This window comes from Lissotriton vulgaris, chromosome 5, assembly GCF_964263255.1.
Source record: "Lissotriton vulgaris chromosome 5, aLisVul1.2, whole genome shotgun sequence".
NCBI classification, from domain to species: domain Eukaryota; kingdom Metazoa; phylum Chordata; class Amphibia; order Caudata; family Salamandridae; genus Lissotriton; species Lissotriton vulgaris.
Window position 1 is genome coordinate 733048405 of NC_141693.1, and position 22446 is coordinate 733070850.

Consider the following 22446-nt stretch of genomic DNA (forward strand, 5'->3'; position numbering starts at 1 on the left):
CATACACATCATGGAAAACAAGCATTGCGCTCGGTTCCAATTTAAGATTTAGGCAAAAGTCGAATTATTATTCAAAAACCAGTTATTAAAACGCTCAACATACACATTGTGGAAAAAAGCATTGGCTCAGATCCTAGCATATTACACCTTTTAGTCTTCCCTGGGTTCTGTGCTTATCAAGAATTACCAAGTCATACACACAGAGTGCACTTATCGCGTAGGATAGTGTAAACTCAAACAGTTGGTTACAATACCATCGGAAATGTATCAGACTATCGATATAAGAGTGCACTTATCACACATGATAGTGTAGACTCAAACATTTGATTTCCATAATGGTTACGGAGTAAAGGACAATACAGTCTCTGATCAGATATTGCACACAATTCACCATCATGTATTTAGAATTGAAATCACAGATTAGCTAGTTGCACAAAGCTATTCTCAGATTCATTGAGACCCTCAATTACGGAGTTAACACCTTGGCTGCTAAGGGGTTTTCCACTCCTGTGCTGCAATCTCAGATTCCCCATTGTTCATGACAAGGTCAACTCGTCATAAGCACAGGGCAGGTAAAACCCATGACGAGTTGACCTTGTCATTAGCATGGAAGTGGTTAAAGATATGGATCCATTTTTACTCTCTCATATTCAAAATGTTGGGTAGATCTAATTTGGTTTCCTTAACTATTCCTTAGGAGGCGCCCACCCACAACTCTCTACGTCCTGACGAAGACCCTACTTGTAAGGAAAACTATCCTACGGCTATTCTGGGTCGAAACGTAGACTACGTAATCCTGACCGACTCCGATCCCAAGCAATGCAATAATAGCTTCAACGGAGTTAGGCACTTGTCTATCATCAACATTTTAGGACTCTTATGAGCCTTCTGTGTGGCCTTTTATCCAAAGGACCATATATACGCAGTCTTGATAATTTAAAATGATGACTTGTCACTGAATGATACAAATTACCCCTACCCCTTTTGACACTTCCCTCACTGACCCCCTCCCTTTTTCTTGTTGTGTATGTGGGCACGTATATTTAAACCTATGATGTTTGTAATGAAATGTATTTTGAGTTAATCATTGAATGAGATGGATATGCAAATCTGAATTAAATTCATTTGCATACAATAGCTTGGCTCATTGAGTTTATTGAATATTAATTGTAATTAATTTTGAATCATTTTGACTTTTGGTCTTGGACCCCTTCCTTTTATACTTTAGAATATTATAGGCAGCACTCAAAATGCAAGGCAGATTTGCTTTGCCAATGGTAGTTTCCATTTTTTAACCCGAGTGTCATTGGTGAACACAGTAAAATGGTGCAGTTAATAACATACCAGCGTGACCTTTGACAAATGCAGTTCTCTGAATTCACTTCTGTGGTTTGCTTGGGTGTAGCACCGGAATGTGCCCACGGCTAGAGCAGGGCAGCCCTCGTGGTTAAAGCCCCGAGGGCTGAGAGGTTCTCTGTGTCCGGGGGTGGCGGCAGCGTCAGGGGGTACTGGGGGTCTGTGGTGAGGCGTAAAGGTCTGAAGCAGACACTGCAGCACTGAACCACGTGTCACGGTTGTGTGCACACACAGATGACATTACTCACTCTGACTCATAAGCCCCCCAAACAAAAACCAAGCCTCTGGCGAGCAATGAAAGGATTCGGGGACACATGCCAACATTTGGGCTCAGATAAGAGTAAGATTGAGAACAAACACAGCGTTCATTGAATTTACAGATTAACTTGCATTGAAGTAGACGAAATGTTAAGTAGGAGGAAGACAATGCAATGCTCAGTTTACAGAAATCTGGAATCTCCTGCCTACACCTGGAGTGCATGAATGTGTTCGTTCAGGACGCAGTGTCACCCTCCTCATTTGACTGGCACTTTGAATATTCATGACTCAACGCAACCATCGCCCAGCTCTGGCTTGTAAGCCCACCCAGCTTTAATGTCAAGTATCCGGGCGCCCTCTGACAGACCGCGTGATCTCTTGCAGCCATGTGGCGTTCAGTGAGGGGATTGCTTAATCCTGTGGTGGGAGAGGCTGCGCAACGGAAGCAGTGATTAAACCGGTTTGGTTTAGGTACAGTGCTCTGAAGTGCTCACAGTGGAAGAGTGTACTGCGAAGGGAGAGACCCTGAAAGTCGGCGGACAGTCACTCTTATCTGCTCCCTATCAGGTCGGGTGTAGGCGTTAGTGAGCAGCTGCACTCAGCTACAGTGCATAAGAAGACGGCTGCATGGAGAACCACCCACGACCTCTGACCCTGTAAAAAATTTAAACAGAATACTTAAATCCAGAGCAGGCAATCATTCAGTCCTCGGGACCAGGTGACCTCCCCGTGCTAGCCACGGAGCGCCCTGCTGTGCGTCCCCCCCCCCCCCCCGAGCCGTGAGTTTATTTGGGGTGGGGGGCATATAGCACCGTAGACATGTTACCTTACGGCAACATCAGAGCAGTTAGCGGTAGGAGGTGCCTGGAAGCGCACAGGTGCTCACACAGCAGATGCACACCGAGGGCAAGCACAGCACAGGCCCAGCGTTGTTGTTGGCAAATTGTTTTACTATTTTTTTTTTATGTGCGGTACAGCCGCTGAGTGACGTCAGGCGGGCGCACGCACTTCCGCGCAGGCGCAGAGTGTTCTTGGCCGTTTCTCCGCTTGCTGATATCGTAGAAGAGGCGACGGATGGAGAAAGAGCGGGGACCAGTGAGTAGGAGGATGGGGGGGGGTTACCCCTGATGGAGTACGGGGGAGGGGCAATGACCAAGAGGGGAGGTAGAGCAGAGAGAGGGAACAAAAGCGGAGACTTTGGGGGAAATTAAGAAACATGTGTGAAAGTTGCGGGAGGTGTGTGTGCCTGCGTGTGTGCCTGCGTGTGTGCCTGCGTGTGTGCGTGTGTGTGCGTCTGTGTGTCTGTGTGTCTGTGTGCATGTGCACCCGATAGGCTGACTTGCTGGGAATGTGGAAAGGAGATGTGCACGGCGCCGGGCTGGACGTGCGCGTCCACGATATGAAATCGCCGAGGGCTTGCGCGTACCCATCCCTTGTCCAACATTCCCGGCAAGTAGGCAACAATAGGTCTTTCGATATACGCGAGACCTAAAAAGGGGCTGTCGAAGTGGTTCCTCGGGCACAACAGGGCAGGGGCTTTTATTCCCGCTTCTTTTTAATCAAGTAAAAGTCGGAAGAGTGGCGCCCCATTCTGGACTCACGAGCCCTCAACAAATTCATCGAATCACAAACTTTCCGAATGTTGACTCTACTGGAAATTTTACAATAACTCAACCCCAATGAGTTCCTCTCCACTATCGACCTCCAAGATGCATATTTTCATGTGCCAATACATCACAAACACAGGAAATATCTTTGCTTCACTGTCGGATCGATTCAGAAAAGGGGGATCGAAGCACTTCCAGTTCAAAGTACTGCTTTTCGGCCTTCGATCAGCGCCGAGAGTCTTAACAAAAATCATGGCTCCGGTCGCAGCTTTCCTTCGCCTACAAGGCATTCAATTTTACCCTTATCTGGACGATTGTCTAATAAAAGCACAGACACGTCAAACAGCAATACAGCATACTCAAACTTGCCTGTCACTTTTCCCCACCTTGGGCCTTTCTGTCCATCAGGAAACGTCTCATCTTCGACCCTCACAACAGAGAATCTTTCGAGGAGCCTTAGTCGATTCTCGTCTGGCACAGGTGTTTGTATCACAGGAGCGACAACTCCGCATACTCAAGATGGTCGCTTTGCTAATATCAAAAAAGTCAGTTTCTGTCCGGATCTTAAAATCTTTTCTGGGCATGGCCCCCTCTTGCATTCATCTGATTCCGCACTGCAGACTCCACATGAGAGTCATATAGGAGGAAGTGGACAAACAATCGAAACAAGTCTCGGGGTCGTTCAACAACAAACTCTACCTGACCCTTGCATTCAAACAGCTTTGGAATGGTGGGCTCACCTTCCAAATATCGCCGCAGGTCGGCCCTTCCGGGGGAACAACTCCTACGCTTACCCTCACAACGGATACTTCCTTGGAGGGTTGGGGGGCACACCTCAACGGACTGTCAGTCAAGGGCAAATGGAATGCATCTCAACGCACATGGCATATCAATCGTCTAGAACTATTGGCCATCTTCCTTGCCCTGAAATCTTTCCGGATGCTGATAAAAGGTCACTCGCTGCTGGTGCGGACAGACAACACCACCAGCATGCACTACCTCAACAGCAGGGAGGTACGAGGTCTCTTCTGCTTTCCAAGCAGGCACAAGAAATCTGGAATTGGGCGATTCAACACCAAGTTCACCTGACTGCAGTTTACGTGCCGGGCGTCTCCAACACTATTGCCGACTGTCTCAGCAGATCTATGGCGGAGAATCATGAGTGGGAACTCCACCAATCCACTCTGGAGTACATCTTTCGCCAGTGGGGCCAACCACAGATGGATCTGTTTGCGACCCCCAACCAACCACAAATGCCTACGCTTTGCAAGTTGGCATCCCCTCAGAGAGTCGAGCGGGACTGCGTTTTCGATCAATTGGTCGAGCCAATTCGTCTACACTTTTTCCCCGCTCCCTCTCGTTCCGCGCCTGCTGCACAGGATGAAGCTTCAACCATGCCACGTCATACTGATTGCGCCCAGGTGGCCACGTCGCCCGTGGTTCTCGGACCTCCTCCTGTTGTCTCAGTGCGATCCAATACCTCTTCGCCCTCTGCCTCACCTGCTCACCATGAACAAGGGGCGGATTTGCCATCCGGATCCGGCATATCTCCAACTGCATGCTTGGAACCTGAACACAATGAGTTCGCAAGTCTGAATATCACTCCGGAGTGCAGGAAGGTACTGGCTCATGCACGTGCTCCTTCTACCATCAAAACATATCAATTGAAATGGAAGCGTTTATTTGTTTGGTGTCACAAGGAAGCCCTTGATCCAATGCACGCCAAGCCGGAGCAAATCCTGCCTTTTTTCTTATCTCTAGCAAAATCGGGACTTTCTCATTGCACTCTTAAAGTCTTTCTGGCAGCGATTTCCCGCTTTCGGCATGGTAGCACCTCCTCTCTGTATTCCTCGTGGATCATTCGACAGTTCTTCAGAGGCCTTTTTTGAATGTATCCGCCCATACGTCGTCCGCCGCCTTCTTGGCGCCGGAATCTAGTTTTATCTCGGCTCCTCCTACCTCCTTTTGAGCCCTTCCATTTAGCGAACTTAAAATTCCTCACGGGAAGGTGGCTCTTCTACTCGCGCTTACATCATCAAGGCGAGTAAGTGACATCCAAGCATTCACGATACAACCTCCATTTCTTCAATTCTCTAAAGACACTGTTACTTTACGGACAAATCCGAAATTCATTCCCAAAGTTCCTTCGGATTTCCATCTGAATGAGCCGGTCATTCTCAGAACTTTCTTCCCCAACCCTCAGTCTCCTGCTGAGCGTTCTCTCCATTCCTTGGATTTACAACGTTGCCTGAAATTCTACATCCAGCGCACCGCTCCTTTTCGAAAATCAGACCAGCTGTTTGTAGCCTATGGCCGAGTTTGTAAAGGACAGGCAGTCACTAAACAATCTATTACTAGATGGATTTCTTCTGCCATTGTCGGGCCGGAAAGCCTCTCTCTGCTCCGGGGCGAGCACACTCGACAAGGGCGGTGGCATCATCTACCGCCCTCTTTGCTGGAGTGCCTCTGGGCTAGATCAGCAGAGCTGCAACGTGGTCGAGCAGACACACGTTTACGAGGCACTACTGTCTGGAATCAGCGGAAGCTGCAGATGCTGCTGTGGGCCAAGCTGTGTTACGAAATCTTTTTAACTAAGGTGAGCCTCTGTTGCTTCCCGCCTCCTGTCATAAAAGGTTTTGCCATATGTCTAAATGTATGCTATATAACTCCTATTATGGTTGTACTTACTTGGTTTTGAAATGCCTTTTATGACTCCTATATTACTTTACTGCTTTCTACTCTTATTCAAGCATGTGAATCTATGAAAGACACCCCTAATACTGGAGAAGAACAAAAGTTACCTGTAAACTGTGGTTCTCCAGTATTCGTGTCTTTCATAGATTCACATGCGACCCACCCTTCCTCCCCTCAGAGGCTCTCTTCTCCTCATGCACTCTTGGTCACTTTGGTGCTACGAAAATCTGAGGGCTTGAGCTTTTGAGGAGAAGGTTCTAGAGGGTGCTGTTGCCTGATTGGCTGGAATGTGGACTATTATAATGACTGATATGTTACTAAAGTGAATTCTCCCTTTAAGGCTTCTATGGGCCTTCTTTCAGTTCTATGGTACTTTTAACTTTACGTTGTATATATTTTATATGCATTACATTTCTTATGTATAATTATATATAATTTTCTATATGTGTGTATATATATATTACGTCGATTTTATGACGTTTTATTGTGATAAGCCTAGCAGGGAACAATGCGATTGCCCATCTGTGGGCTTTACAAAGCAATTTGCTATTGTCGTGTTACATCTACTATACACTACAAGATGGCCGCCTCTGTCTCATGCTAGGCTTTAGTCCCCTTGTTTGTGTCCGCACCTGACTGGAAGTGGGAGTGACCATGTATGTTAAAAATAATGTCGGAAACAAACACAGTGCATCACACACTGACGAAGGCAGACCACCGAAACGCGTCTGTGTGCACCCCTCCGCTAAATAAAATCTAGCGCGTTTGTAACCCTCAACCTCGAGTGCTGTTGTATTCTTTCCAAGGAGGAGTGGGAAGGACTTTGGAGCGTTAATGTGTGGCGGTGTCCACGAACCGCCGACAGCACCCGCCGACGAGTGAGCAGCCGCTTTTTCGTGGAGAAAGGAGCGTTTCTGAAGTGCGCGGCTGCGCACCGCCTGATCCAATCTGGGAGCTCGAGTCCGGTCACGGATTACAGAGGAGTACGCGAGCCCCGTGTCTCCCGAGGAAGACGTCTCCGGTGAGCATTGCATGCATCTGCTAATCGTACACTCCCATCTCTGCACGTCAGGGAGTTTTGGAATTGTATGGCCAGGCGACTGAGGATTGAGGTTGAGAAAGCGCGTTTGAACTGCGGGGGTGGCAGCACTACCTACAAGCGCGAGTCTACAGTACGAGTCTAATACTGTTTATGACACGCGCTGTTCCGACATGTTTTCCGATGCGGAACGGCAATCGGCAGCAAAGGGCAAGTTTAAAAGGCAGACAAGACCGCCTGCATCAACTGAAACGCCCACAGTGGAAACGCCCAGTAATCCACTCTTGATAACAATGACGAAATTGGAACGCCTGCATGAAAGGGAAATCCGCAAATGGTGGGAGGCGACAAGCCTCACTAATTATATTGAAGAAGAAAGGGTACCAAGGGGGTTGAGAGTCCACACTGTCCCCTCCTACGAGAATCCGGACCCGCAATTGCTAACGGACTGGTTCGAGCATACTGCTCAATACTGTGAGGGCACACTTAAAATACTTGTGAAATACGCCTGGAGCGACAGGGAGCGAGCACTGGCAGACATCCAAGCAATTGACAACGAACTTGAGAGTGAGACTGATCCTAGTCAAGTGGCAAACATCACACAAATGAAGGAACAAATGAAGGCCAGGCTAATCAAATATGAAGCTAAAATAAGACTCCGCAAACAAGAAAAATACGAGAGGGACGCCAACGATTATCTAACTGGACGCGTCCTCACGTATGCAAAAAAGTTTGACGCCCCACGCAAGGCCCTGCAGAAGAGCAGAAAGGAAGGTGCTGTGACAGCTAGCGGTACTGGAGAAGTTACCTCCGAATCAGACATAACCGAGAATGAATCGGAAGAGAATCAATCAGACCCAGATATACGCACTACCAACAGGGGGCCTAGAGTGGTAGACAAAAGCACCAAGACTCCTTTTCAGGAGGAATACGAAGTAATACAAAGCACATGGCTCCGAGGTGGGAAGAACAAGCCCCCAGACACGGATACCCAAGGAGCAGAAAAAGACGGAGAACCAGACGGGCAGGCGGGGGGAACAAGAGGAAAGGGCAGAGGCGGCGCCCGAGTATCTCACTGGACCAATCGGAAGCGCACCAACAAAAAACAATAGCCTCAGCTATCCATCCAAGTGGAATCAACATTACGACTAACCCCTCAGGAAACCCTAGCATTGATAATGAGGCAACAAATCTAACGGTGGTCAACCTCACTACTAGAGAACTGACAATGGAAGAAGAACAAGTCCTAAGCCTCGGACTAACCTTTTGTCCAAATAGTGAGTTGGAATACACCCAAACCAAAATAGACTTGTTCCGCTTCACGCGCAAACTGAAATTACATAAACATTTCAAAATGCGGCCACATCTACAAAATAAAGAACACCAAGGGCGAAGAATTACAGCTACAGACGCACTGAGCGGTAAAGACCTACGCTCAGTAGAGATACTAACAGATCTGGAATTGGAACAAACACAGGACCTTGCAGACTTGGATCCAGCCCAGAGAGCGGAAATGCAGGGTATCGAACAAGACAGTGAAAACAGTGGATTTAAACCAGCGTCCACCTTCGTTCCTCAATCCCCTTGGGATGCTATAGATGTGTTCTCGGAAGCTATGAACGATGATCTATTAAAGTTTCGAAAAATCAACCAACAAAATCCCCACCAGAACATCACGGAACAACAGAGACTAGCCCTTAAAGGACTAACGACGGACACGGAAATAATTGTGAAGCCCTCTGATAAGGGCGGGAACGTGGTTTTAATGACTCGTGAATATTACACGAAGGAAGCATTGAGGCAACTCTCAGATGACAACTTTTATACCAAATGCACCAATGAGACTTACCAACAGAGTATCATAGAATACGATAAACTCATCTCTAAATGGTATAACCAACGGATGCTGAACAAAGATGAACACCTGTTCTTACGCACCACTTGCCCCATGACTCCGACTTTCTACCACCTCCCAAAACTTCACAAAAATCGTGACTGTCCACCTGGACGCCCGATCATTTCTTCAATTGGGAGTCTAACGGAGAATATGTCTCGCTTTGTGGACCACACCTTATTTCCTCTTGTGTCTACTTTGGACTCGTATGTACGAGACACAAAAGACTTCTTGACGAAATTGAATAATCTGGTGTGGGAACAGGATTATTTTTTGATGGTATTAGACATCACCAGCCTCTACACGATTATTGAACACAGTTATGGATTAGAGGCGGTGAAATGGGCACTGGAACGACGCCAACTACGATTTTCTAGACATAATCTAATGATCCTAGAATTCGTAGAGTTTTGTCTAAAACACAATATTTTCCTGTTCGAAGAACAGTTATACATCCAGAAGTCTGGCACGGCGATGGGTACCTGCTTTGCTCCCAGCTATGCGAACTTGTTCGTGGGCTGGTGGGAGGAGCAGGTACCCAGGAGCTGTATAGTTGGAGGCAAAGAGGGTAAGGTCATCTGCTGGCATCGATACATCGATGACCTTTTCATTGTGTGGAAAGGGAACCTTGAAACAGCTCAGGAGTACATCAATGTACTCAACAATAATCAACTCAATCTGCGATTTACGGGAACAGTGAGTCCAGTGGCAGCGGACTATCTGGACCTCAAAATATACGCAGAAGATGGTCAACTCCACACTAACCTCTTCAGAAAACAAACTGCTGGCAACTCCACACTGCACGCCAGCAGTAGCCATCCACCCCAACTAATCAACAGCATCCCCTATGGGGAACTGCTAAGACTTCGTAGGAACTGTTCTAAACCCTCGGATTTCGAAGCGGCTGCTTCGGAATGCATATCCCGATTTAGAGCTAGGGGATATGGCGAGAGAATGCTCCGTAACACTCTAAACAGAGTAAGGAAGATAGAGAGACAGTCCCTCTTGACCAGTAATACTGAACAGGCCAACCGAAGGGGTTTGCCAGGTGACAACAAGGGCAAGTTCAGAGTTATAACTCCCTACTCAACAGGTGCGGATAGCTTCAGAGCTATGCTACGCAAGAACTGGCATATTCTTTTAACCGACAATGTGCTCAAAGAAGACCTTCCAACCCAGCCACTCCTAACCTTCAGTAAAGCGAGATCACTAGGCGACATATTAGTGCACAGTCATCTTGATAAAGTGTCTCCAAGAACTAACACTTTAAGGGAGCAACGAAGCTTTTACCCCTGCGGCCGCTGCAAAGCGTGCGCAGGTAGGAAACGCGTACTCTCGTATATAATAACAGAAACTGGCAGGAAAATTTATATAAATAAATTCATCACCTGCAGCACACAGTATGCCGTCTACTGCTTGCAGTGCCCCTGTGGCTTACGCTACATTGGGAGCACGATCAAGGAGATAAAGCTCAGAATATTAGAACACATGCGAGCCATCGACAAAACAGATCAGACCTATCCGGTGGCTCGTCATTTCGCGGAAGCACACAATCGAGACCGGAACAAGCTCCAATATTTCGGCCTCGATATTGTACCCCCTAATATTCGTGGAGGTGACCGTCTACGCAGATTAAGGAGACTAGAGTCCCGATATATTATCGATCTGTGTACGAAACATCCCAAAGGTCTTAACAGTGGGGAAGAGATGGCTTTCCATCTAGGGAAATGAGCAGAGAACAACAACTGATATACACTATTCCTAGATGATAGTGCACTTTATTGAACTGGAATTAGAACTTCTTACATTATCATATTTGGAACAAACGTATACCAATGTACATAATAGCTCTGAAACCTGTACCCGATTTTCCGTCTTGTATATATCAGCGTGTGAGAGACATATCATTGTTACTTAACTTACAGTACCTGTTTTTGCCGTATAACCTACTACTATGAATTTAGGAAATATCACTAATACCTTGTGATCCAGATTGAATGAATCTAAATTTGATTGGGTATAATGCAGGAGTCTAACTTAAATGTCTCTCACATATTTAGCTTTCCACTGTATATAAGATGCACTTTAATCACATTTGTTCTAATTTTGAATTCACGCTATAATTTTCATTTGAAATGTGATTGAATACTGTGTACAATTATACACGCCCCTTCTGATGTTGTACGCGATGCATCTCACTCTATACCCACTTGTCTCAACCCCCCTCTCAGCTACGTCCAGCTTTCAGCTGTGGTTTGAGATTTGATTTATTTTTCTTTTGTGTACAGGTGATTTGGAATATGTATTGTATATGGGGACACAAGCCGATCCACGGCTTTATTGTTTACGTCGATTTTATGACGTTTTATTGTGATAAGCCTAGCAGGGAACAATGCGATTGCCCATCTGTGGGCTTTACAAAGCAATTTGCTATTGTCGTGTTACATCTACTATACACTACAAGATGGCCGCCTCTGTCTCATGCTAGGCTTTAGTCCCCTTGTTTGTGTCCACACCTGACTGGAAGTGGGAGTGACCATGTATGTTAAAAATAATGTCGGAAACAAACACAGTGCATCACACACTGACGAAGGCAGACCGCCGAAACGCGTCTGTGTGCACCCCTCCGCTAAATAAAATCTAGCGCGTTTGTAACCCTCAACCTCGAGTGCTGTTGTATTCTTTCCAAGGAGGAGTGGGAAGGACTTTGGAGCGTTAATATATATATATATATATATATATATATATATATATATATATATATATATATATATATATATATATATATTACTACTATTTTATGTACCGTGGTACTCACACTTCGATGACGGGGAATATTCAAGCATGTGAATCTATGAAAGACACCAATACTGGAGAACCACAGTTTACAGGTAAGTAACTGATGTTCATCTGAGGCGTACCCCAAGGATCGTCCCGACACTCTTCAACATCTACATGGCACCGCTCACTAACATTGCCAGATCGCACGACCTCAACATAGTCTCATACGCCGACGACACCCAGCTGATCCTCTCCCTCACCAAGGCCCCCCACCACCGCCAAATCCAACCTCCACGAAGGAATGAAGGCCATCGCCGAATGGATGACGCTCAGCCGCCTGAAACTGAACTCGGACAAGACTGAGGTCCTCATCATCGGATCCACCCCCTCCGCCTGGGACGACTCATGGTCGCCCCAGCGGAGGACCACACTGGGAGCTGCACCGACACCCACTAACCACGCATGCAACCTGGGAGTTATCCTGGACTCCACACTGTCAGTGACCCAGCAAGTGAACGCTGTCTCCTCCTTCTGCTTCAACACCCTCTGCATGCTCCGCAAGATCTACAGATGGATCCCCACCTGCACCAGAAGGACGGTCACCCAGGCCCTCGTCAGCAGCAGATTGCACTACGGCAACGCTCTCTACGCGGGAACATCAACCAAACTCCAGAATAGTCTACAACGCATACAGAAAGCCTCGGCACGCCTCATCCTCGACATCCCCCGCCACAGCCATATCACAGCCCACCTGAAAAACCTACACTGGCTCCCCGTCAATAAGAGGATCACCTTCACCCATGCTCACAAAGCTCTCCACAACACCGTACCTCAACGAACGACTCCTCTTCTACACCCCAAACCGCCAGCTTCGCTCCGCTGACCTCGCCCTCGTCCCCCGCATCCGTCGAGTGACTGCCGGCGGCAGATCATTCTCTCACCTCGCAGAAAAAACCTGGAACCCCCTCCTCATCCACCTACGACAGACCCAGGACCTTCTGGCCTTCAGGAGACTCCTCAAAACCTGACTGTTCGAGCAGTAGCAGCACAACCCTCCACCCCTAGCGCCTTGAGACTCTCACGGGTGAGTTGTGCGCTCTTTAAATTTATTGATTGATTTGGCTTAGTAAGTGGCTGTTTGATTGACTGTATGTGTGAGTATCTAGGTGTGTTAGTAGTTCTGTGGCTGAATCAGTTTGTGAGTGCCTGGATGAGTGGGTGTGTCGATGGCTGTATTAGTGAGCGAGTGGGTGTATGAGTGGCAGTGAGGGTGAGTGAGTGGATGTGTGTGAAGACCTATGAATCAGTAAGTGGGTGTATTAGTACAGGTATGGCTCTGTGAATGGGTTTGTGAATGGTGTGTGGGAGTGGCAGTGGGTGTATAAAAGATTTAATAGGGGTGGGAGTGAGTGCGTCAGAGATGCTTTGGATGATGTGATCACTATTACATCAGTGATGTCATTTGAGATGTCATGAGTGATGTCACTGACCATGTCATGAGTGATGTAATATGTGAGGTCATAAGCAGCGCATTGCGGGGGCGCGAGTTATAGTTAACTTCGGTAACTATAACAGCTGAATTTCTCTGGTTTTGTATGAGTAAAATCTGACCCAAATAGATGTGATTCCAGCGGGACACTGGGACCATCCCCTTAGGAACACCTTAATTTCCTCTGAAAAATAGAGGATTCCACAATGTTTGAATTTCAAGTTGTTTCTTTTTATTATTCAAAAGTTCATTAAATGTTGATTTGCAGCGTATTAATTTAGTTCATGTTTTCACTTATTTAGAAAGCATAAGTGCCATCATGATTACTCAGACATCATTAAAGTTCCACAAATATCCAAATATCCAATGCATTTCGGGCTCTACTATGGGCCCTTCATCAGGGAATAATGCTGTAACAGAAGAAATAATCCGTGTTTACCATCTACCATATAGCATATAACAGTTCTATTAGTCATAACAATTATAATTTCCAAAAACGTAACTCGATACAACTGCATGAAACAAAACGAGTACAATCGATACAATATGAGTAAATGCTTAACTCACATGTCTGTTGGTCACTGCTTAATTCATGTGTTAGCGCTGTAGTGAAAAGAAAGAAAACGTGGGTTGTAGCGTGTAATATTAATGCAGTCCGTGAGGTGTGTCGTGGCTATGGTGTATGTATGAATGCACTAACCTGCTGAACGATAACTTCAAGACGTAAAACTGGCCGCTCGTCCGAGGGTCCTTGACAAGGGTCTTATAACCGATCTACATATCAAAAGCACTGATCGTAACAACATGCTTCACTATAGCAGTTTTCATGAACACAATCTAAAGAAATACTTACCTTTTTCACAGATGGCCAGAGTCAAAAGGATAACATCTGAACAAAGTACTCTACAAAACAGACTAAAAGAAATGGAAGACAAGTTCAAACAAAGAGGATATCCACAACACATTCTAGACCAATCAAAATCCAAAATCTACCAGAAAGACAGAAGTACCCTTTTACAACCGAGTCCAAAGAAAGAGCAAACAAGAATTGTTGCCATCTCTAAATTTTCGACTTCCAGTTACAAATACAAAAAAACCATCCTCAAACATTGGCAAATGCTGACGTTAGAACCCGATTTCAATCAGAGTTTTAAAGAACCTCCTTTGTTCGCGTTCACAAGAACAAAAAATCTAGGAGAAATAATTCAACCAACAATTCCGGTTTCTGAAGTGTACCATGGAACCATACCATGTTACAATTGTGGACATTGCAACAACGTGATAAAAGGTAACAAAATCAATCACCCAATGAAAGGACAAGAAATCAAACTGAGAGTGAACGCTACGTGTGACTCATCTAACATCATATATGCCCTCAAATGCCCGTGTGGCAAATTATACATTGGAAAGACTGAACGTAAGATGAAAATTAGACTTACAGAGCACAAATCCAATGTACGCTTAAAGAATGTAAAATCAACCGTTGCAATGCACTTCATGGAAGCGAAGCACAACATTGCCCAGCTTAAATTCATAATCCTTGAGACCATCAACAAAACAGAAGGAAGAGACAATACTAAATACATTCTCCAAAGAGAGAATTATTGGATTTTCAAATTGTGCACGCAAAAGCCATATGGTTTGAATGATAGAAACGAATTCTCATGTTATCTATGATATGTACTGTAAATATGTCAAATTTGCCCCTTGGTCTTGTTAATTTGGTTCTCCTGTTTAGCATTTACCACATCCATATCATTGTCACAAACGCCATGTTTCGCTATAGCACTACCCAGTGAAGCGCGTTTCGAATATCCCTTTTCTTTACTCACACCGGTTCGAAACCAACCCGTTCCATTTAGCTCATACATAGTATTTTCACTTTTAAGTCTTCATTTATTCACATACCAGACACTATTGGTATGTATTTAATTTTGATGCTGACCCTCGGTGTATATTCCCTAAGTCTAGAGCAATCCTTATACACTACTCGATAGTCTTTTTTCTAACTTCACTACCCACGTGATCGGCATCGCGTTTTCAAACGATGTACCGAACAGCTACATTGTAGCATTGAACTCTCGCAAAACGCCTCGAACACGGACCCTCGGACGAGCGGCCAGTTTTACGTCTTGAAGTTATCGTTCAGCAGGTTAGTGCATTCATACATACACCATAGCCACGACACACCTCACGGACTGCATTAATATTACACGCTACAACCCACGTTTTCTTTCTTTTCACTACAGCGCTAACACATGAATTAAGCAGTGACCAACAGACATGTGAGTTAAGCATTTACTCATATTGTATCGATTGTACTCGTTTTGTTTCATGCAGTTGTATCGAGTTACGTTTTCGGAAATTAGAATTGTTATGACTAATAGAACTGTTATATGCTATATGGTAGATGGTAAACACGGATTATTTCTTCTGTTACAGCATTATTCCCTGATGAAGGGCCCATAGTAGAGCCCGAAATGCATTGGATATTTGGATATTTGTGGAACTTTAATGATGTCTGAGTAATCATGATGGCACTTATGCTTTCTAAATAAGTGAAAACATGAACTAAATTAATACGCTGCAAATCAACATTTAATGAACTTTTGAATAATAAAAAGAAACAACTTGAAATTCAAACATTGTGGAATCCTCTATTTTTCAGAGGAAATTAAGGTGTTCCTAAGGGGATGGTCCCAGTGTCCCGCTGGAATCACATCTATATGCATATCACTGGCGTTTTTAGGGGTATTAAACGCTTCCCGAAGTGAACCCAATCATACTGAATTGATGCTTACAAGCTGTGCATCCAATCCTAATACCAATATCTAAAATCTGACCCAAACCATAATGGCCCTGTAACCTTTGTTTTTTTTGTTGTATACATGTATATATATGTATCTCCCCCAAAGAAGTTGTACCCAAGCGAAGTGCACTCTTCAATGCAGCCAAATGTATTCACAGAGAGCGGCCTTGATAAGTTCCGCAAACAAAGCAGTACAATGCCTGACGTGTTTCGGAATCCATTTCCTTTCTCAAAGGCAAGGCAGCAGTCACTGCCTACCAATTTATGCCCATTCAAAACATGAATGTTCTCTTGTGAAAGCTAATGCTGTGCATCTTGGGATTGGTAGTCCCTGCATTACCCATGTGGGTTTGCCATAATCCTGCGTGCCCAAAATAATTTCTCCTGCAAGTGCAACGTGGGGTGCGACTATATGCATATTCCTCGGCGAGTAGCAAGGTTTGTGATGATGACAGTGGTGAGTCCCCATAAAAGGGGCAATCTTGTGGTTAGTTTAAATCTATGCTGCGTTTACGCCTTGAGAAGATTTACCTTCTTCCGAATATATTTGTGAATCCCCGAAAGTTGGAAGTCAGCTGAAAGCGTAGGAAGATTCACTTTTTAGCATATTTTACTTGCTTGGATGCGAGAGAGAGAACTATCGAGTTGGCGGCAGCATTTTAAATTTTAACATGAGCCAAAAACCAGCGCACTGACATGGTAAAATCGTTCTAACGGTTAGAACTCAAAATTGGAAAGGCAGCGGAATTTTACATTTTATCGATACATTTTGAAAATAAGTGATGGTAATAGTACTAGAAATGGCTTGCTTGCAGTGGATCATGCAGAGACAAGAAGTACATTGTTTTTCACGAAGGAGGATGAAACCTTCCTTGACCACAGCACTATAGTACTCTGGAATATTTTCCAGACTATATACATGCAAACTAGAAAAGTGTTTCTTAGCGCTACTTTGATACATATCCCCAGCATGCTTCCTAAAGCAATTAAAAGTAACAATGTGGTGTCTGTGTGATTAAAAACAAACAAGAGGAGGTGCCAGGATGTGGCCTGCTACCACAGTTATCTAATTAAGAAAATATTGCGTCTACTCTGTTCTCTGGCAATATTGTTCAAATTATTTTTGTCCTCCTAAATCAGTGTCCACTTTCGCTGACTGACGGAGGGTAAAATTAAGGATGACTGAACCTTTAGCTCCAATCATTCGTTTTACACCTTGTTGAATTGTTGTTTAGGAAAATGTGTATGCCAAGATCAGTGCAGTAAAGAAGCAAAGGTAGTGGGGAGTCAGTGCTTGACATGGGGCGGGGCTCACCAGTACTGAGTACCAGCACTTTTCAGCTTTCTCCTCATGAGTACCGGAACTTCTCGTTGTGTCAGGAGAATGCCGTTATAACGGCAAGCTGGTGTCGGGCTCTGGGGTATAGGTACGTGCAGCGTAGGTGTTCTCAGGGCCGGACTGGGAAACAAAACCGGCCACGGCAAAGTGCTCGGCCGCTCCCCCTCCCTACTCGGGGGGGGGGGGTGTTGGAGGTGCCGCCGAGCTCTCTGACGGGGCCGGTTTTCGGACGATTTTGGTACAGGGCCGCTTTTGCTATGCTGCAAAAACGGCCCTGTAACAAAAACGGCCGCCAGGTGCCCAAAACCGGCACCCACCCATGTGGCCCACTGGGGGATTGCCCGGTGCCCGCTATGGCCAGTCTGGGCTTGGGTGTTCCTAAATAGTACGCTTTCAGAGGGAGCTTGTCTGGGAGGCACTCAGTCAACAGTGAGTATATTCCAGTGCTAGGTTGTTGCTGCAGCCTTACACTGTAACAACCCAACAGGAGTGAGGAGATGTGGCCTGACGTCTGGAGCTCCCGACATTGGAACTGTTGCTGCAAGTTGGAGCGTAAGGCTGCTGCGCTGGAATACACTCTCAATTGACTGTCACAGCCCGAACGCCTTCGGCCAAGGCCAGTTCAGGTGTACAGTGCACAATTGGTTCTCTTTTTGCAATTATATATAGCGTACACTTGGAACAAGGGCGTTACAGCACTTTTAAGAGAGTTCCAAGGTCTACATTAAAGCATTCTTCATTTTGTGTTTTACGGCACAGGGAGGTGAAATCCCAGCGTCCGTCAACATCCTGTGAATCTGGGAAAATCACTTAATCTCTCTGTGCTGTAAAAACACAAAAAAGTAGGCTTTCATGTAAAACGTCTCGGGTAGAAAGCTTTAATGCCCTCTGGTCACGTTTGCACTACATACAACTGCAAAACAATTACTAATTACGCCCTGCACATATGAGCTGAAGTTAGCCGAAGAACACTACAGCACTTTGCATTGAATGAGAACATGCCTGTATTGTTAAACGCCTGCATCAAAGTCATGCCCCCAGACACACCTCTACCAGACACTCAAGACCCATCCCAATCAATTTGGCGGGTACCAGCACTTCTCTTTTTCCATTTAAAGTACTGTGGGGAATTCTTAATGAAAGTGGGGCTCAAGTCTTTCAAATACTCCAGAGAGACTGTAGTATACTTAGGCAAAAGTTTAATAAATGTTTGAATTCCTTGAATAAAGTCATTTCGTCAAATCCTCTCCCTCGCAGAGCTTGAGGCAACCCAAAAGATATGTATTCTTTGCTGTTGGTAATGCCCAAACACTGGAACATACTGCCTCCATATTTAAGAACAGATCATTCGGCAAGCTGAGACTGCCTCCATAGCAATGCCCTCTAAACTGTGAACATTGCAGAACCTAAAAAAAGCATAGAGCTACAAATTAGTATAATAGCAAACACAACAAGATGATGGACGGAGTGCTGACATTTTTGAACCACTGACTCATTGTTAAGAGACGTGAGTTTAATCCATTGTTCTTTTGCTCAGTATGCCATCCCAGTTTGGACCCAGCCATATGCATATCAGTGTTGACCATGCTCCCCATGGGAACAGTCCATCCCAGACTGCCAGGCCGGGTCCTCCCTTGACCTGGGACAAGCATCCTGGGACCGGTTTCAGGGTTCCCCCCCCCCCCCCATCAGCCAAGCTAGCTTGAATCCAGTGGCACAGTGGGCAAGGATGCATGTTCCCGGTCCAGGAAACATCTGGCTTGGCAGTTTGGGCTGGACTATTCCCATTAGGAACCGGGTCAAGACTGATTTGCATATGGCTGGGTCTGAACTGGGGTGGCGAGGTGAGCAAAAGAACCAGGATGGATTCAACCTAGATTTAATAGTGACTGGGAGTGAGTGTCTGAAAACTTTCTGCGCTCCGTCGATCTTATTGTGTTTTCTTTGTTTGCCCTTAGTTGGCAGAGTATGCACAGACGTGGGTCCCTTGCTCACTTTGCCACTGAATTCAAGCTAGCCTGGCTAATGAGCGGTGTTTCCCCGAAATCGGTCCCAGGATGCTTGTTTCCGGTCCAAGGAAGACATGGCTTGGCAGTTCCTGATGGACTGTTCCCATGAGGAACAGGGTCAAGACTGATTTGGTTATGGCTGGGTCTGAACTGGGGTGGCGAAGTTAGCTAAAGAACAATGGATTCAACCCAGATCTAATAGTGACGGGGTCGAGCGTCTGAAAAGTTTCAGCGCTCTGTCCATCATGTGTTTGCTTTGACAAATTAGTATCAGGCAGTTAATATTAAATCAGCCCTGGAGCACTCTTTTCCAGAGCAGCACTTCATAAAGATGAAAAAACAGTTGACTTGCAAGCAGTTAATTTTTTCTTCAATACTTTGTTTTCTTCGGGTAACTACACACAGAAGATTTTTCCTTACTTGCTACTCTTTAACTGCCACATCGGTTTTTATACTAATGCCCATCTCATATTAAAGTGCAGTGAAAGACCTAGAACTATCACCGTGATCACTCTTTCACTTCTTGTAAATGCAATTCATAACAGTACCCAGACAAATGCTGATTGTCATTCCTTTGATCGTGATGGTACCAAGACTTCCAAAGCATGTTCCCGATTGTGTAGTTTCGGTCTATGCTGAAGTTTCTTTACTAATTCCTTCCCCCACATGATGCAGAGCTTGGAAATCCGGGTTCTTCGTCCATTTCCGGCACCATTTTTTTTTTTATACTAATGCCCATCTCTTACTAAATGTGCAGAAAAATACTTGGACCCATCATAGTGATTGCTCCTCCACTGCTTATAAATTCAATATATAAAGAAAAGTACCTAGCTAGCCGACATCAACTGCTGAACTGTGATTCCATTGATCATGAGGGCTGATCTGTGATTCCATTGATCGTGAGGGCTGATCTGTGATTCCATTGATCGTGAGGGTACCAAGGCTTCAAAAGCATGTTCCCGACTTTGTAGATTCTGTCTATGTCAAAGTTTATTTTCCAATTCGTTCACACACATAATGCAGCGAATGGATATACGAGTTCTGTCTCCATTTCGGGTCCAATTTGTTTTGCCTCCTCTGAATTGGGGTTTGGACCACAGGTTAATTGACGGTTGGGTTGACATGATTACCAAAGCAAATACTAGTGCTGGATCACACTCTGAAGCCTCAGGTGGCATGATGCACACTATGACAGATAGACGCTGTCTCTTTTTTTAAATTTTTTTTTATTGAAGTTGTATTCAGATTTATGCAGCATAGATCATAAAATAAAAATATCACAACAAAGTAAAATTACATTTGTTTTCAATTTAACGTAATATCAAACCAATTTACTCAAAATAACATCCCCAAATTTGATCGAATTTTCTAATACACCCAACTCTTTGAGCGTACAACAGTTCGCTTTTCCTAAACCTTTTCATTTTTTCCAGCCATTCCTGCAGCGTCGGGACATAGGTTGAAAGCCAATTCTGCAATAGTAAAGATCTAGCAACGGCCATTATAATATAAATCAATTTTGCCAAGTGACTTGAAAATGTACATTCAGGATCATAACCAAATAATAACATTGTTGCATTGCATGGGACTGATAGCATACAATAAGTTTTTCAAAAACCAATAATTTCTTCCCAAAAATGCTTAATTTTAGGACAAAACACCATAATGTGTGACCAATTGGCTTGTTCGCAATTGCAATGTCTAAAACAAATAGCAGACGCATTGTTATACATTTTAGCAATTATTACTGGTGTACGATATAATAGCCATTTGCTAAAATACAACATCCGGCGCCAATTGGCACCACGCAGTACACAGAGCCGAATTGGGGCCGGGCCGGGTTTAGAACATTAGCTGATTTTTTGGTCCGCGGGACTTGGCTCTCTGTCAATGAGATGTCAGGTCGAATTTTTGGCAATTTTTTGCTAATTGGTTCCTATACTAATTTAATCTATCCTATGTTGGCGCAATTAGATCCCGGCACCATTTCGAATTATACTTCTACTCTTGTATTAGATCTTTTTGTTAATAACTTGGAGAAGAAACCTGGAGCATGGAAACAGTGTCTGATACAAAGTCGGGAGGTAGAGTTGACTTCTAAAGCTATCCGTAAATGGTACACTCAGGAAAATGTAATATTGTCACCGGAAATATGGAAAACTATTAATCAGATAGACGCTGTCTCACCCTATTACTCCCCTACACCTCCCACCTCTCTCGCTCTACCCCTCCATCTCACCCGACCTTTCTCTCACTCCCTTTTTCCCCTCATTTAAAGCATCCCTCCTTTCTGTCACATATGATGTTGCCAAAGGCTACCCGCACTGATGCCCCCTCAATGTCTTGAGAACAGTCTTATGCAGCAGAAAGCATTATCCAAGCAACCATTGTAAGCATAAGTGGAAATCAAAGATGCAGGGCACCTGCTTCCCTGGTTGAAATAACACCTCGGCTCTCATAATAAATGCTCACACTTCTGATTTTTTTATTTTTTTATTATTACTGCTGACTTCTAAAACGGAGTTAATTCTCAGTCGTCAACATCAATACAAATTATAAGAACAAATCAACATTCAATGAGCATACGTAAGTAAAATACAAAATCTCACTCTACAAAATGTACACTGTTAAGAAAAGGACTGACACCCACAATTAATACATTTTGGCTTTCTAATTAGAATGTATCAAATTAATAAGGACGCTATGAATACATGTGTGGTCCCCTGACACGAAGAAGACATTATTGGGTTGTCTGTAAGCTTTGGATTGCTGTAGTACAAGATATGAAGCATTTTTTTAAATGGACATTAGTAAAGTACTCTGTCCAGTCATTTGTGGTTCGATGTATTGGTGAATTGTAAACCTAATAAACATCTCTTTTCTCAGCCAAAGGCAGTATAATGCATAATAAATAGCAGTTTCAGGGGTCCTGCAATAAAGATCACAAATGTCTTGTATATTTTTTTTTTTTAAGGATTTGTTTTGTTGCCTCACACAAGGCACACAGTACTATACAACATAATCCTCAAAGCAGGATTATGACTTTTAGGATTGTGATTCTTAATTCACAAAAATCATCAGCAATAAACAACTGAAAATACCTTTACTTACCGTTCTTTTTTAAAAATGTATTTACTTTTTGTTTTTATTGTTTGCAACAGTTAAATACGT

General features: G+C 44.5%; 1 protein-coding gene and 1 pseudogene across 1 annotated transcript in view; both read left to right on the plus strand.

Moving 5' to 3' along the window:
• DNAJC11 (DnaJ heat shock protein family (Hsp40) member C11) overlaps positions 1–22446 on the plus strand; it is a 788848-nt gene that overhangs the window by 293945 nt on the left and 472457 nt on the right. The gene's annotated exons all lie outside the window — the stretch shown is intronic.
• Positions 8183–22446, plus strand: part of LOC147711452 (band 4.1-like protein 4A) — a 29087-nt pseudogene continuing 14823 nt past the window's right edge.